The 15171-nt window shown below is 39.3% G+C and overlaps 1 protein-coding gene across 1 annotated transcript in view; it reads right to left on the bottom strand.

Annotated features, from left to right (window-relative positions):
• Positions 1–15171, bottom strand: part of Sugct (succinyl-CoA:glutarate-CoA transferase) — a 653069-nt gene that overhangs the window by 596520 nt on the left and 41378 nt on the right. The gene's annotated exons all lie outside the window — the stretch shown is intronic.

Here is a 15171-nt window from a genome sequence, read left to right as displayed (position 1 = left end):
TTTCTGAATCAGTCACTTTATTGTTCTCTTTCTATCCTATTCCCCATGTCCTGCTTCTAATTCCTCTTGGCTTCTCCTCTAGTCTAAAAACTCTTCTTCTTACAGGAGCCTTGAAATGATAAAAAAAAAAATTACAAGTTACCTTTCATTAATCAAAAGCTTATTCCTAGGGTAAGCAATAAAGAGTTGAGCCATTGCCATAGAAACACAAGGGTTTCAAGGTTTCAGGGGTAAGACTGTAACCACATCTGGTAGAGAGGGGCACAGTGCACAGTAACAAACTTTGAGACATAGCTGTAGTGGTAGCAGGCTGACAAGTGAAGAATTGGAATGCTTTTCGTAGGGTGCTTTGTGTCCAGCCTTGGTTGGACATTGCAACTCTGACCTTGTACACAGCTGTAAAGTTTTAAACTTATGATCTACTTACAAAAAGTCTTTAATCTAGTTTGAACTTGCTCAGAGGTAAAAGCAAATTAATTGTATGCAGTTAGTCTGAGCAAAAGGAACAAGCAGGCTTTTAAGTGTCTGTAGTCATCATGGGACAAACAACCTAGTAATGAAGCATGTCCTAGTATATTTTCTATATATCGAGTTTATACAGATAAATGAGAGTTTATCTCTATGAACAGTCACAGAATTTGTGCCCATAAGATTGAGATGTAATCATGACAGCACATGTACACATTACATGAAAATGCATGGGAGTGGGGAGACATCATAGCCATTGTTGCACAAGAGAAATAAAACGTGAAAGCAACCCTTTTCAGAGTCAGTGGTCCACAAACCTTGCTGATGGGGTACCCCACCAGGGAATACTTCTTCTGGTGGGCTGACATCTGGATTATCAATTGCTATAAGCTCTAACTGCATTATAGTCTACCAAAGCCCATGGCAACTGCTCCTGACACACATGTGTGCCACTACACCTGGAATTTATGTTTAAATCTTATTGTTATCTTGTGCACAAAGTTTCCAACTTTATTTCTGAGACAGGATTTGTTATGCTACCTGGGCTGACCTCAGACTGTTGATCCCCCTGCCTAAGCCTCCCAAGAACTAGGATTGCAGGTACTCCCCTTGACATTCAACAAGGATTCTAATTTCTTCACATCCCTGCCAGCTCTTCTCTCTGCTTTCCTGTTCCTCCTTCCTTTTGTAGCCATTCTAGTAGGAATAAAGTAGTAGCTCATATTCTTTTGATTTAAATTGCCCTATTAAATATTATTTAATTGCTAATTTTGAACATCTTTCTTTGTACTCTGTCTCTCCCCCTGCATGTCTCTGTGCACCATGCATGTGTGCATGTGTGTGTGTGTTTGGGTTTTTGTATTTTTGTTTTTGTGTTGTTGTTATTGCTGCTGCTGCTGCTGCTGCTGCTGCTGCTGCTGCTGCTGCTGCTGCTGCTGCTGCTGCTGCTGCTGCTGCTGTTTTGGTTTTTCAAGACAAGATTTCTCTGTGTGACCCTACCTGTCCTGTCACTCACTCTGTACACTAGGCTGGCCTCAATTTCAAAGAGGTCTACCTACCTCTGCTTCCCTAGTGCTGGGATTAGAGGTATGCATCCCCGTCACCCCCGATCATCTGCATATTTTAGGAGAAATATTTATTCAAGTCGTTTGTCTATTTTTGACAGGGTTTTTTGTGAAAATATTCTTTCTCACAATCAAGTTTTTACCAATATTTTTAGTTGTTATTTTTTATCTGTGAAACTTTTATGGGATTTGCAGTCTCCACATCCAGATATCCTTGATTCTGCAACTGGAGTTTATCAATATTCCTGAGTCTGACATTCATGACCCTTGTTCAACAGACTTTTGGCCTTGGGAATAAATATGCTGTAGTTCAAATAAAGGGCTGAGAATGTAGTGCTGCACCATGCCGGCTTAAAAACCCTTCCAAAAAATGAAGAAAAAAAATATAAGCATCCATGAAAGAAATGCTATCATAACTTTAACATTTATTCCTTATCCTTTTAAGTATGAAATGTCTTATCTATCATTGCTCCTTTTAAATTATGTATTTTTCCCCAGGCCTATTACTATAAAAGGAAACTAGTTTTGTTGAGTTTTTGGAAGGTGGCTAATCCTTCGCACATTTATTTGACACAATCTGTAAAACACTCAGTTTTTAAAGGTTTTGAAATATTTACTATTTTCACATTAACTGAAGTTGTCATCTTTTCTTTTTCTGGTACCTGATTCCAAAGAAATTCTTTTGCAGGGATGGGGTGTTTGCACATATGCTCACCAATGCATGCATGTGTAAAGAAAAGAAGTTGTCTTTTCTGGGTCCTCTGTTTATCTCGTGTTTCTGCTTAGCTCCACCTTCTTTTTTAAGACAGTCTCTCTGTGAACCTGGAGCTCACTATTTCATACTGGCTAGCCAGTGCATCCTTGGGACTTGCCTGTCTTCACTACCCCAGGAGAGGGGTTACAGAACCATGCCATCACACCCAGATTTTATATGCCTGCTGAGGATCCAGTTAGCATAGCAAGTTCTTTACCTACTGACCATCCCCTCAACCCCTCCAAGAAATTCTTTCAATTGTGAACTATTGTATCCATATATCAAAAGTTAAAGACTAAATATTAATCCAATTTATTTTGATTGTTAAAGAGTCATAATATATTTCTACCATATATTTAGTCCTAAGAGAGTTAGAATGTCAGAGCATGTAGAGAAAAGGTTCAACTTCATTTTAGGTCTTGGATTTCTCTTTAAACAATTAATAAAATAAGAAAAAGAAAATTGCTGGGCAGTGGGAGCACATCTTTAATCCCAGTACTCAGGAGACTGAGGCAAGAAAATCTCTGAGTTCAAGGCCAGCCTGATCTCCAGAGCAAGTTCCAGGATATCCAAGAATACATAGAGAAGGAACCCTATATCAAAGGAAAGAAGGAAGAAGGAAGTAAGAAAGGAAAGAAGGAAATTATGAGGGAACTGGAGTAAAATTCCATATTTCTAAACTTTTGTCATGAAATAGTTTCATGACAAATGACACTTACACACCTATAGTTATACTAAGCAGAGAAGCCACTTAAGAAGAACAAATTCTTTTTTAATATAATATAATGATTCTATTCATAGCCCAGTAGGGTTGATTTTTAGGAGGGGTAACTGTGAGGGTTGCCTGTTGAGCTAGGGTAGAACCCAGGGCTTGCTTAGGCTAGGCAAGCGCTGTATCACTGAGCTACAGTTTCAGCCCTTAACTAAGACAGAACCTTCTTGAAATAAAATGTCGCCAGTAAGCCCAGGCTAGCCTTAAACTGACAGTCCTGCCACCAACTCCCAAGTTTTGTGATTACAGATATGAACTACCATGTCCAGCACAGTCCAGTAGAACTTTTTAACCTCACAGTTCATAGGAAACTATCACAATAATCCTAATACTTCTCACAATAATCCTAATGCTCAGAAGTTACTCAGTATCATCTTTACTGTTTGGAAAAAATATTTATTTTGAAATCTGGCATATGGAAAAGTTTTCTTTTGACTTGATTTTAAATATAACATAAACTGAAAATTTATGTTAAGTTAGTAATAACATTTAGTAATATGAAATATTATCTTTTCACACTTAAAAATCTTGAAGACAGAAATTTCATGTTCACTCTACTTGATGTTTTTAAGGTCCCATTTATTTTATTTTCTTGTGATCAGAAGCTTTTATCTGCATTTCTACACAATATTCCATTCTTCATCAGACACAGAAATACATTTTCTCTGAGTTTCTATCTCTTCAACCCTGAAGAATCCCACATAACACGGCTAAGTAATCTTACTAAGATTTTTCCTCAGTAATCTGTGCTTTGTTAACATAAATGTCAACTATATCTTATGTGATGAAAATTATTAATTATTTTATATCAATTAATTTTTCTTATATATGCTCAAAAGAAAACAGAGGAAGGGAAGAGGGAGAAATAACACAAAGGAAGCTGAAAAAGGCAGAGGAAAATATTTATGTTTACTGAAGAATGCATATGTAATATATATTAGTGAGCACGTACAATAAATAATTTAGGTGATTCTATGCTATTTTGGGTGATAATGATGCCCCAAGAACCAGAAACTATCTAACAAAAACCCTAGTACCAGACAAGAAAGTCTCCTCTTTGAGTGGTTGGTCAAGGAATCCAAAAGACTCCTCAAAACATTACAGACTACTGCTGTCATCCGTGATGGTCTCTCACAATTGGAAGGTAAGACCCTATTGCTGAAGAAAACCTACACTAGACTCATGACTTCAAGAGCTAAAGCTGGCCTGACCTACAAATCTCCCCCATGAGGACAAGCTCTCACAGTATCTGAAGAAGAAAAAGTAGTTAGTAGGCCTACCCACTGAAATGCCTGTGAGCCTCAACAATGACCATGGTATGCACAAGGATATAATAGTGTCACTTACATCTCAGGTGAAAACAGCAACCACATAACTGGACTTAAGGCCAGATCAATAGAAGGAAAGTCATGCTAGGTACTATAAACTTGGCCAACTGCCCACAGAGGATGAGGTCAAGAGCCCTGGAGGAAAACCTACAACTACTACTTTCCCAAGTCATTATAATTCCCTATGGCATTCTAAATACCTACCCTTACATCCACAGATAACTGTAGTTTTCACCCTTCATCAAGGAAGCTGGTTTTTCCAGCAGATGGAAACCATCACAGAAATCTACAACTGGTCAAAATACAAAGTGCTGACTGCAAGATGTCCACCTTCAACTGATACATCTACAACATAAGCCCTACACTTAAGGCCCAGGAAATACCACAGAAGAAGGAGTTGAAAGATCATAAGAGATGGAGGCCCAGACATCTACTATGAGACAGTGTCTTCTACATTGCACCCATGAAGTCTTAATGATATGGCTGCCTAAACAAGACTAGTGGCAAGATTGACTGATATTTCAAAATGGATAGGGGAAATATCACATGGCCTCACCTCTAGATGAAGAGTTATTGACAACTAATAGCTACTAGATGAGGAAGAATCAGTCTTCTGGGATGAGCCCTCTGATAGGTTTTTTAATCCCAAGTGGTCAGCCCTAAAGACATACATACTAGCAACACTAAATGGATTTATCAGGTTGTGTGTGTGTGTGTATGTGTGTGTAAGAATATATACATATAAATATATGTATATACAAATATATGTAACAATAATAAAGCAAGAAGCCATGGAAAATTCTAATCAATATTCTAAATATCTTTTAGAAGTAAAACAGTCAAATAGTATATAAAATTAATCTATATTTTACATAATATTTTTATTGATTATTTGGGAATTTCATGCCATGAACCCTGATCACACTCACTTCCCAATCCTTCCAGGTCTGCTCCCTCCACTCCCAGTGACCACCCCCAAAAAAAGAAGAAAAGGGGGGAAAGTCCAAAAGTCCGATTTGTGTTGCCCATGTACTCAGTGGAGCACAGTCAAATGGGTGGCCAGTCTCCCCTACCTGTACCATCACCAGAAGACATCAGCAGTGGAGAGCTACAATTTTTACGAGTTCTCTTCGATGGCTTTCTGTCTCAGCTTTACTTTGGTGGAAGGAGGCTAGGGATTATCACAGAAGCATTCCATGCCCCCCAACTGTGAGTCTGCAGTCATCAATACCAAATCAAAATTAGCTTCCTTGCCCTTTACAGACATCCTGAACATGGCTCAGGGACTTCTACATGATCTTCAGCATCATTATGTGCCACAGATCTCAGCATGGTCTCCAGTGGCAGCACAGATGACAGACATCAAAATGGCCCTCTGCAGAAGCACATGCTACAGACACCACCATAGCCCTCCATAGTAGCACAGGCCAAGGACAGCCACACGGTCTTCGGAGGTAACACAACTACAGACATCAACACAGAGTCCAGCTGCAGTAGGACCACCTGGCACTGCCCATGGACATCAACATAACTTCAGGGGCAGCACAGACCACGGATATCAACATGGTCTCAGGTGGCTGCACAGGCCACTCACATCAACATGGCCCCTAGCGTCATCACAGCCCACAGAAATCAGCATGGCTTCAGGTGATAGCATAGACCACAAACAACTGCACAGCCTTTGGTAGAAACTCGGGTCACCGACATCAACACTGCCCTGGCTGCTGTAGAACCAAAAACATCATCAATATGAATGGCTTCAACATAGGCTAGGGCAGTAGCCACCAATGGAAGCACATGGATCACAGAGGTCTTTTTGCAGATTTCCAGTTCAGATAATGAACTGTTCTTCATTTCAGATACCCTGTAGTTGCTCAGGACCAAGACTGGGCAGTATGTTCAGGAACTGAGCCCACACAAGCTCTAGGCTGCTGTACACCACGCGGTTGGTACGACCCAGCAAGGACATGTTCCTCCATCCATTGCAGCCTTCTCTCTCTCTTAGCACTGCCGTCATGCCTCCAGTTCACCACTCCGTTCATCTGTCTTTCTCACCTCTCCGTCGAATGTTCAGTTGTGGTAATGGCACTGAAACTGAAGTTTATCTCATAGTATATTTTTTGTCCAACAGCTTTACATGCAAACATTTGTTGCAGTGAGTCGTTGCTCTGGTACAAGGGTTCTGGTTTCTGAAGCATCATGAATACTGAACAATCTCAGATATCCTGCATTGCCCAGAGTCAGGGTGATATTAGGGCTAGTCAAGGAATCCAGGGACAAGTTCTGAACAAGCTCTGCCATCCTGAGGCTCACCTAGATGGACCTTTGTGCTTGTAGGCTCCCTTGCACTCTTTGTCTCCCAGCAGGGCAAGCAGCACAGGTTTCAGCCACAGTGGCTCCATGCTGGACCAGGCCGATTCATTAATGACATGTTTCCAAGGGATCTCCAAACCACTGCACAGCACCCTATCCGATGTTCTGGACCTGTGCATGAATGTTGTGCTTGTAGGCTGTGGGCTTCCCCATTATCCTGAGCTTTTAGATCTCGAGTAGAGTAAGCAGCAGGAGGTGCAGACTTGGAGGCTCCATTGTGGGGGACCCACAGATGTGGGTCGGCTCTACCTTGACTAAAGGCCAGAGAGTTTGAGCCTATTCTTGCTCTTTCAGGTGTGGTGACAAGATATCCTGATTTTGGGTGTGGTTACTTGGTATTTTGGGTATTAATATGGCCCACAGAGGTGGTTCCACTCCACCCTGGCCAAAGGTCAGAGAATTCAAATCTATTCCTATTCTTTCAAGGAGATCACAGGAGGTTTGACCCAGAGAGTGGCCGTCTACAGCATACTTGGTCTAAGATGTAGCTATTACATGTCTAAACAGCAGAGTGCTTAACTAAGGATATAGTTGTTTGCTGTCTCAAGTATTGAAGCAAGTGATTGTTCTGTTTGTCCTTCGTGTCATGTTAAAGCAGTCCTTTGCCTTCTTCCCCTCCCCTTTTGGATTGGGGTATATAAGCATATGGAAAATAAACTCAGACATATTTGGAATTCAACATTGAATATACACTGAACAGCCCTCCTGGTTCTAACCTGTTTTTACTTTTCTTTTGCATCTCTGTTCCTTCTACCTAATTTTCTAATCCACATGCCCCTACCCAGGAATGTGTGAACTCCGTTGAGGCTTGACCCTGACAGATGTCACCCCAATATGTGGCAATGACACTATTTCTGGAGGAGTTCCAGGCTATAGGTTGTCAATCACTACCTCTAAAGACTCTGTCTTATTTTCTTTCTTGAGTCCATCCTTTAGAAGACTCTTCCCTTAGAGGAAAGAGGGTTTTTTTTAAGCTGTTATAAAGCTTTGTAGACTCTTTTCCCTTTGCAGCCTCCATGGATCTCCTAGGCTTCTCAGAGCTCCACAGCTGTTGCCGGTGGTCACCACCACCTTTGTTTTTCTTAGATTAATCTATTCTTAAGGAATTTTTCACAAAGCAGCCTCCAGTTTTGGATTCATGTTTATACAAAGTTGGGACAGCATAAGATCTGTATAAGTTCAAGCAGACAAACAGCCCAGCATTGAGCTAGGAGGTGTCACCCAGTCCCCCCACTAACTGATGAGTATGGGTAACTAAGAGCTACTAGGAAATGGAAAGTTAATTTTCTTTAGTGTGTGCCCTCTGAAACATTAAAATATTCCAGTGGACGGCCATACACCCAAGAGCATACAGGCAGCACTAAGTGAACTAAAGGAGTTAAAGAAAGAAATGAGGCTATGGAATAGGGGCTTGATCTGGGAAGAGTTGGGGGAAGGAGTGAATATGGTCAAAATATGATATATTTTTCTCAGATAAAATATTTTTAAAAGAAGAAAAGAAATTTGCTATGATTTTTCTAAATCTTTCTCCCTGTTTTTTCCTCCTTTTTTTCCTTCAAATTTCCAACAAAGCAGGCCCAATCTACAGAAAAGGGAAAGTCATAAATTGAACTAGAGTCTGAGGGTTGTTCATTTCTTTATATTTATTTTTGGGAGAGGATCTCCTACAATGTAGACTAGCTCCCAACTAGCTATATAACAGAGGCTAGTCTTGAAATCTTTATTCTCCTACCTCTGCCTTCCCCAAGTGCTGGGAATGCATGTAGCATTATGCCCTGACCTTAAGCTTTAATATTAAATTGGAGTAGGCTTTTTTTAATACTTTAAATGAAATACTAACAAGAAATATAGAGAGAACCTTCCCAAGATTTCATCCTCCAGGAAATAAATAGGCCAACACAACACTGCAGATTTACACAGAAGAGTGGGAATTAAGACATGACTGTTTATAGCACATCTGTTGCTTGTGTGGGGGAGAACATTTGAAGATAAAAGGTTACTCATTAGGGGACAGCAGGAAGGTACAAAGTCACTTTCTGGAATCAGCCCACAGCTGCAGACATGTATCTCAGTGCTTACTTTAGGGCTGTTTTGAAATTTTGTGATTATTCACTAATTTCTCTTCTCCTGCAGATGGCATCATCATCTGTTTAAATAATATGTTTAGTATGAAATGTAAATATATCAGACTCACTATGAGGTTAGGCAGATGGCTGCAACATTCTGAATTCCGGGAAAAATATACTTCCTGACTGAAGAGAAGGCAACACAGTGTTCACAGTTTATACCAGCTTTCTGTTAGATGACCAAGGGGTTTTTTTTTTAGTTTCAAAACCTGTCAGATCCATATTGATTATTTATTTGATGTAAAAATCAGATGCTATGTGACCATCTGAGAATTAAGATGTTTACTTTAATTTCATGAATTTTCATTAGCACATAATATTATACATAATAATGGGTTTCATTGGTACTTTCATACATTATTATAATATATTTTGATCATATTCACCTCTATTATCCCTTCCTTGCCCCCATGTGGCTCCTGATTTCTTTCTCTACTTTAATTTTTGAACTGTAGAAAATTCAGAAAACTTCCATTTTCTACAATACATAGAAACATTACATACATAGAAATAAAATTGTAAACAGAGACTGCCTTAATTTCCCAACTTCCCATTCCCGAATAATCACACAGAAACTGTATTAATTACAAAACTGCTTCACCAATGGCTTAGGCATATTCCTACCTAGCTCTTACATCTTAAATTAACCCATTACTATTAATCTATGTATCATCACGAGGCTGTGACTTATCAGTAAATTTCTGGTGTTCTTCTCCTTCAGCAGCTACAAGGCGTCTCCCTGACTTCACCTTCTTTTCTCCTCTATCTCTGCTTGGATTTTATCATCTTGTTATATTCTGCCCTGCCATAGGCCAAAGCAGCTTCTTTATTAATCAATGGTAATAAAACATATTCACAGCATACAGAGGAGAATCCCACATCATAAAATTGAAGGTTACAGATACAATATCACAAGAGTTTTTAAATGGCTTCCCATCAGATATACCAAAAGTCCTATCAATAGTTATACTTATAATTGCTACGATGAAACATAGCAAAAAGAGGAAAGAGTTCATTTAGCTTACTCTTCCACATCACAGTCCATCACTGAAGGAAGTCCAGACAGGAATACAAACAGGGAAGGAACATGAATACAAGAGCTGATGCAGAGGCCGTGGAGGGATGAAGCTTACCTTGCTTCTTATGGCTTGCTCAACCTGCTTTCCTATAGAACTCAGGACCACCAGCTCAGGGGTGGTACCACCCACAATGGGCTGGACCCTCCCCCATCAGTCACTAACTGAGAAAATGCTCTACAGGCTTTCCTAGACCCCCCTGTCTTATGGAGGCATTTTCTCAAGTAAGGTTGCCATCTCTCAAATGACTCTAGCTTGTATCAAGTTGACATAAAATTAATCAGCATATGATTTTATTAGCAATGTAGAAGGCTTCATAGGTCTGCTCATAGTTTGTGATGCTAGACTTAAATGTTTGTCAAACTTGTGAGTATGATGATATTTTGTTTGTGCTTTAACAAATAAAGCTTCCTTTTTAGAGCTCATTCTTTTTTCTGTTGAACTGGATCTCATTTCCCTATTTAATTTGAAAGATTTCTTTTTTGTTTTAGATTTGTATTCTAAGACTTTATGACTTATCTTTTAACTTTTTAATGGTACCTTTTGATGCATAAAATATTTAATTTTAAAAAGTAGTCAAGTTGACCAACATTTTTCTTTGTGGTTTGTACTCTGTGTTTCCTACAAAACCCTTCCCTACATTTCAGTCATGAATATATTCTCCTATAATAGTTTCAAAACCTATAATATTTTCTAGTTTGAATTTTCATACTTAGGACTTAAAATTTTTTCAATATATAGAACAAACCTAAAAACTCATTGCATTTTTTCATACTGCTGGGAAATGGTTCTACCATAAATTGTTTGAAAAATACATTTGGTGAGATCAGACTACTCTAAGTTACTTTATATTGTCTAAATCAGTAGTTTTTCAGACTGTGCACTGCTTTGTACTGCTGTGGGATGTCTTTCTGTACACTGTGAATATGTGTTGCTCTCACTGGCTGATAAATAAAGCTGCTTTTGCCTATGGAAAGGTAGGATAGAGCCAGGCAGGAAATCAGCAGAAATACAGGAGAAAGGTGGAATCTGGGATATACAAGCCAGCTGCCCATGAAGCAAGATACCAGCAGATCAGTAATGCCACGGCCACGTGGCAAAACATAGATTGGATTGGATTAATTTAAATGTTAGAGTTAGTAATTAGCATGAGCCATGAGTTAAATATTTATAATTAATATAAGCCTCTGAGTGGTTATTCGGGAACAGGCAGGCAGGAGAGAAACCTCCGTTTACATTGTACCAACTCCATTTTGCAATCAGCATTTCACTCTGTACCTTGGTGGACATGTACACGACACCATCTGTCCAGTCCCTATCACAAAGCACAGGCTGAGAAACAACTCATTACTAAGGTTAGAAAAAAAGGCCCAGCCCTATAAATATATTAAGAAAATGGGGACTATAGAAGTAAGCAGGATATTAAAACCGTATTAAATAAGTAAATAAATAAACAGGCCCAAGAACTTGTCAGACATACCAGACTGATAAAAGAGTGTAACTTCCTCACCTGGAGCCCATAAACAAGGGGACACAACACAGCAAGGGTATTGGTCCTACCAACCTGTCACAGTACAACCTGCTGTACATTCAGGGATGGACAGGTAGAGAGCTCCTGACTATCCCAGAGACTTCAGCTCAGCTCCATTCTCACTGTTGACATAGCCCTCTGAACTGCTATCTGTCCACCCAGCTGCTCATCTGTCTAGATCCAGTCCTGCCCTTTGCCTCTATAGCGTCCACTATCCCTCATTCTGCAGCTCAGCTTGAGCCCTGCAGCCTGACTCAGCAGCAACATCCTCAGCATCAATTTGTTAGCCCATAGATTCTTTCCATCTCTATCAGTTCTGCCTCTAGGGCCTCTTTGAAATTCCTTTCATTCTGCTATGGCCTTTTTAGCCCTTTGAAATCATTCCATAATATACATATACAGAGATTCACTGTGATGTGGAATGAACACTCTGATCTGAGAGATAATACTAGTAAATAAAATTGTGTTAAAATAACTTGCATTTAGCTCAGCTAGATCTATCAAGCAGAATGGGCTGCTCAACTAATCGTTGCCAACAAAACTGTCATACCTTGTAAATTTATGATACTTGATAAATCTGATGCAGAATAAAGACACAAATGTGATCTGTTTCTGACATAGCACACGCACATCATTCATTAAGCCTTAATATGTAACAAGGAAATACGATGATGTAGTTCTTATTAAAAACTATCTTTTCTAGTCTTAGCATTTTGTTCTAATATATGCTCTCCTTATGTTTTAAAGGCATGCTCCAACAACTTTTCTACTTAAAAATAAAGAGTAAGTCTAAACACTCGGATATATTCTCTGAATTGAGTCCTTAGCATCCCTTGCCAGACCCTTTCCTCAAAAGGAATTCTATGCCCAGTAGTGGTGGCCCACGCCTTTAATCCCAACACTCGGGAGGCAGAAGTAGGCGGATCTCTGTGAGTTCGAGGCCAGCCTGGTCTACAAGAGCTAGTTCCAGGACAGGCTCCAAAAGCTACGGAGAAACCCTGTCTCGAAAAAAAAAAAAAAAAGGAAGGAAAGAAGGAAGGAAGGAAGGCAGGAAGGAAAGAAAAACTTCATCCTATCTATAGAGAATGGAGATTAAGAAGATACTAATGATAGAGTAGCAAAATCAAATTTTCATTTCCCAAGCCACCTCCATTCCTGAATTCCCTGCCCCAAAGGAAGTTTTACTAAAGAATATTCACTATTCCCACCAAAATTCCATCTTGTCAAGTACTGTCATGTTTATCCTTCTAGAAGGAAAGGGTAATGGAGCGGACAAATAGAAGAAAAGAAATATTTTTAGGTGTGATGGAAAGAATTCATCTGCTAAACTTTATTAAAAACATGCCCCAAAGGCACAACTTTACATTGTTAAGAGAGGTACCTTTGTAGGTCTTCAACTATAGAGAGGTATAGAGTGATCATTTTTCAAATGATTTTAATCATTTAAGTGTTAATATTTTTTTAAATTCTTTTAAATTAATAATAATAATATATTTTTTAAAAAATCTTACATTTACAAAATATAAATGTGTACCATTAGAGAATTGCCCTACCCAGGTTCACAAAGAGCACTGCAGTTTTTGCAAAAAGTTATTGCTGGTTGACAATAGCTTTTTAAACACTGCCCCCTACTGTTCACATTCCACTTCCTATGAAATTATAAGGACCACTGAAATAAAAATAATCAAGCCTTTCCGCCTTTGAAATCAGTTTAGCATTTTTGTTCAGCAGGCCAGATTTTACAGATTAGGACAATTTCCACTATACAACTGTCGGGCTTCATTAAAGCAAATCCGAGGCATTTGAACATTACTCCCATCAGTAATACAGCCAACTCCAAACGGGGCAGAACTGGACTTGGGCAGTACTGACAACACAGTAGCAACACTGAGAAATGTCAGGAAAGACAAGAATCCCCATGGTGACATGGGCAACCTTAGACTAGTATAATCAGTCTTATTTTTAACAATTAAGAAAAAATCTAGCAAGAATGACAAACTTCTACAAAGGAAATGAGCCTTGCTTTATACCCACACAAACTCACAACTCGTAGATGACTTTTGCTTTCAAATGGTTTGGTGACTAGACTTTATGAATAGCTGCTTTGCTCCTGACTTCTACTGGTTCCAATATTTTTAACAATAAACAAAAGAGAGCAGCCAAAACAAATCTCAGGTAGAGGGCTCAACATCCTGTCATTACAAGTGTATGTCAGCACTTGTGCTGGCCAGGTTTCTGTTAGTGCGACACAAGCTAAGTCATGGGGAAATGGGAACCTCAGCTGAAAAAAACGCTCCCACCAGCTTGGCCCGTGGCAAGCCTGTGGTGCGTTTTCTTGATTACTGACGTGGGAGGGCCCATCTTACTGTTGCCGGTGCCACCGTGGTCCTGTGTGCTATAAGAAAGTAGACTGAGCAAGTCATGAGGAGCAAGCCAGTAAGCAGGACTCCTCTGTGGCCTCTACTTTCCAGGTCCCTGCCTTACGTTCCTTCCCTGATTTACCTGGATGTTGAAATACAAGCTCTAAGGTGAAATAGACCCTTTCCTTCCCAAGTTGTTCTGGTCATGGTGTTTCATCACAGCATTTCCAAGACTGCGAGGTGTGGAAGGTGATGAATCACTTAATATTAAATCAAGAAGCCTAGGGGATTTATCATATAATAATTGACACAATAATGGAGTTCATGATGTGATTTTCATTTATGTATATATTTGGATCATATTTACCCATGGCACAATCTCCTACCCCATCCTGATTATCTTTATTCCTCTTTCCAAATGGCCTCTCTTTTGACTTCATGTTTTTAAAACTCTAGATTCAACATATAAGAGAAAATATGCAATATTTGTCTTTCTGAGTCTCATTTTGTTTAACAAAATGACCTCCAGTTCCATCCATTTTTCTACAACTAACATGATTTCTTTCTTTATAGCTAATTAAAACTTAATTATGTCTGCACACTACATTTTCTTTATTTGCTTATGTGTTGCTGGTCAAACTACACTGATTCCTTAAGACTGTGGAATAGTGCAGTAATATGCCCTATTAGATATCTCAAACATATGCTGACTTTAATCCACTTTGGCATAGACCCAGGAGTGGTATAGCATAATCATACATTATTTTAGGTTTTTGAGATGCTGTCCTTATTAGTTTCCACAAGAGCCATAAAAATTTATATTCTCACCAAAAATGTATGAGTTTTTCTCCCCTACCTGCACCCCCTCCAAAGTGTTTTGTTGCCTGCTTCCTTAAAGGGTAGCCATTCTGACTGGGGGAGGCAGAAACTCAATGCAGGCTTGATTTGCACTTCTGTGGTGTCTAACAACGTTTAGATTTTTTAATGTAAGAAGCTTGGATTTTAAAACTATTTACTATTAAACAGTTGTGTAGACTCAGGTCCCTTAGCAATTCAGGCCACTGTCTAGATATTATGCTAGTGATCGTCAGGAGGTAGCAGTGAAAGGAAATAGAGACAGATGAGAGGGGTTTTACTCCAGAATGCCTTGCCCCATATCTCCCTAATCTCCTAACACTACCACTAAAGAATGTGTTCCATCCATTTTCCTCTTAGCTGAGAACTACTGTGGTATATAATCTTTCTCCAAGGCCTTTTCTTCATTAAATCTCATAATTTGTGGTAGCACACATACTTGTAAGCCTAGCACTGAGAAAATG

Source organism: Alexandromys fortis, unplaced genomic scaffold (genome assembly GCF_014885135.2).
Source record: "Alexandromys fortis isolate MF-2015 unplaced genomic scaffold, M_Fortis_MF-2015_v1.1 scaffold_5, whole genome shotgun sequence".
Lineage (NCBI taxonomy): Eukaryota > Metazoa > Chordata > Mammalia > Rodentia > Cricetidae > Alexandromys > Alexandromys fortis.
This window is presented reverse-complemented; position numbering and strand designations above follow the sequence as displayed.